Raw genomic sequence first — 2839 nt, 5'->3', positions numbered from 1 at the left:
TAATTCCAACTACCAATGTTCAACACCGATTTAAACGCTGATTCTAGAAATCGTTGAAAATAGGTAAGCTTCTCCAGGAAGCCACAGCCTGAACTAATCTCCAGAAAGATGAATAGAAATAGAAATGGGTTTTGTGTTCAGTGTTTGTGTGTTGTGTTCAAGAGCTGTGCGCCTCTGATCTCTGTCATCACTTCCATCAGTAAATTGGAAATTAGAAACAGGATTTTTCGACCCCAATCTCTAAAATTACCTTCCTGCTAAAGTGTTATGTATGTTCGTCCTCCCTGTTTTTAAATTCGGCAAATAGATTCTTCAGTTTCCATCCGTAAGTTCGAAAGCTGAAAGTTAGGGAGCTGATTCCCTTAGAAAAAAAAAAAAGTGAATGCTAACGCTTACATAACCCAACACTATCACTTCAATTATAGGAACACTATCACTTCAGATATATATCTGCTAGAAGCGTAGAAAGGAATAGATACTATATATTGTAAACAATGAAATCCAATTACAGAAACGAGAAGCCAAAAGCAATAACGCCACCTATTTTGTTAGACTACTCCATATTGATATTCTTCCATGGTAGCACATGAATAGCGCTGCTACCATGTGTTATTATCTATGTAGAATGAACTTCACAACACGAATTCAATTCAAATCCACAAATTTCCAACTACGCATGAAGGGACCATTGAAGCATCCCAAGGTAGAAAATCCCTTCATCTATGTGTGGACTATCATTATTCATATAGCACCAAGATATCAAAATGCATGGATTAAACCATGATTAGAATGCAGTGGAAATTTCCTCTAAAACTTTGGCAAGTTGTGCAGGGCAAGAGAAGAAGGGACAGTGATCAGAATCCTCCAATTCGTAGACTCTAACAGGGGGGTTATCGGCTATCATCTTCCTCTGCAGTTCCTCCCATATTATGTTATCGTACTTGGTCACTATGTACGCTCGAGGGACTCTGCCATAATTCTCACTGCTGAATACTACCTCTTCGTCCAACACTGGGTGAGGCCTGAGAAGAGTCTCCGCTAGAGTAATATCCTGGAATACACAATAGAACATTCTCAACGCCTTAAAATAGCTCAATATGATCAGAAAAACAATTAGAAAACGCAAATAGAAATAGGCCAATATATATTTATTAAGCAGGAGATCTCTATCTGCTGCGCGTTAGTTACATGAGAGGGGCTCTTTTGATAAATATAGTCTCGCGCGAAGTTGCTCCCAAATTTAAAGGACGACGGCCTGCTCGGTTGTCCATCAAGTCCATACTTGAATTCCATGTCTCCCCACGTTTGGTATCGTTCATAAAACTGAAAAAGAAGAAGCGGCAACATCAATAAAACACGAATAAGAGCCATCAAACTAGGTGAAATTGATATATAGTATTAATATGGTGAAATACCTGGCCAATCAGCTGAAGAGGGGTTGTACCACGGACGGGCATGAAAGCAGCCAGGAATACAGCCACAGCAATTTTGTGTGGGAATTGCTCCATCATACAAGTCAGATCCACACCTCCCAAACTGTGACCAACCAATATTACTTTTTCCTTCTTCTCTGCCCCATCTCCATCTCTATCTGGTAGAGTTTTCATGAGGTCCGCAACTGGTTGGTTGTACTCGGCCAAGGTTCGAATCGCATCACCGTCATTTGGGTTGAGTCCAGCTCCCCCGAGATCGACTGCTGTGACGCGATGACCGGCCTTTTTGAGCAGATCTGAGAGCTTGTACCAACACCACGCTCCATGACATGCCCCGTGAATCAAAACAAAGTGGGAGGTCCCTTCCTTTCTTCGACTGTCTCCCGATTCTGCTTCCATTGGGCTGATTCCACTTACTCTGGGCCCTCAGGTCAGTGCTAGCAATAGGCTGCCTGGCTCAGAAAAATCGACAAAATCTGATTTGCTCTTTGTCACAATGTACCACAATTCATTATTAATTCCCCAAGCGACGCGCAGTTAGGGTAGCCATTGCTGCCTTATCAAACTGACCATCCAGTCTCCCAAAGGCCAAGTAGGTTTTGAAGATTATGAAATATCATAGATACTTATTCCATAGGTCAAGTGGAGATAAATATTGAATACGTTTTGGTTAGAAATTCTTTTCATCTTGACATTATGTCTCATGTATATATTTGGTCATATCTTTAGTTTAATTGAATACTTTTTCGTACCTATGGTTGAATTGAATTTGATTTTGGAATATTTTAAAATTGTGATAAATAAAAATAAATTAAATTTTAAATTCATTCTCACGTTTACAGATTTTTCGATAAAAATATTATAACAGAAATTTGTTAATTACAAAATTAAAAAAAATTAATTAACAAAAATAAGAAATTTGTTAATTGCATATTAACAAAATTGAAATCGAAATTTTGTATTCACCCTCACCATATAAAGTGTTGTTGTTTTAATACAGGGAAACTGTTTTAAACACGTAATTAGTTAGCTGGGAAAATATTTCAATCATGCATAAATTTAGGAAAAAACAATTATTTAAACAACTCATTAAAAAATAAGAACAAACTCATTCTAAAATAAATCACGACTAAAACCAATAATAATTATAATTTCAAATAGGAAAAAAATAAAGAAAGGGCAGTGTCCATGACCAAAAGCTTTTCCTCTTCCAGAACAAGGTAGGAATTATCGTCGAAAAACCACATCTTTCTTTCCCATAGTACGTAACAGGTTAAAGTTGGGTGGAAATTTGGATATTTTTCACGAGTTTTCTATGATCAACCTATAGGCCGTAAGTTTTAAAAATTTCTATGTACTTTAGACTCAGAGGTTCGGACTTTGATTAAAAAAACATCGAATAGGGT

General features: G+C 37.4%; 1 pseudogene across 1 annotated transcript; it reads right to left on the bottom strand.

Annotated features, from left to right (window-relative positions):
- Positions 1 to 563: 563 nt before the first annotated feature.
- Positions 564 to 2002, bottom strand: LOC149156194 (methyl jasmonate esterase 1-like; annotated as a pseudogene). Its single transcript, XR_016263199.1, has 3 exons — positions 1416 to 2002; positions 1189 to 1323; positions 564 to 1051 (listed from the first exon to the last, which is right to left on the bottom strand). The product of XR_016263199.1 is annotated as a methyl jasmonate esterase 1-like (transcript).
- Positions 2003 to 2839: the final 837 nt, after the last annotated feature.

Source organism: Pinus tabuliformis, chromosome 9 (assembly GCF_031772625.1).
Source record: "Pinus tabuliformis cultivar Carrire ecotype Pingquan chromosome 9, CPIR1, whole genome shotgun sequence".
Taxonomy (NCBI): Eukaryota; Viridiplantae; Streptophyta; class Pinopsida; order Pinales; family Pinaceae; genus Pinus; species Pinus tabuliformis.
Note: the sequence above shows the minus strand (reverse complement) of the source record. Positions and strands in the feature narration are given on the sequence as shown.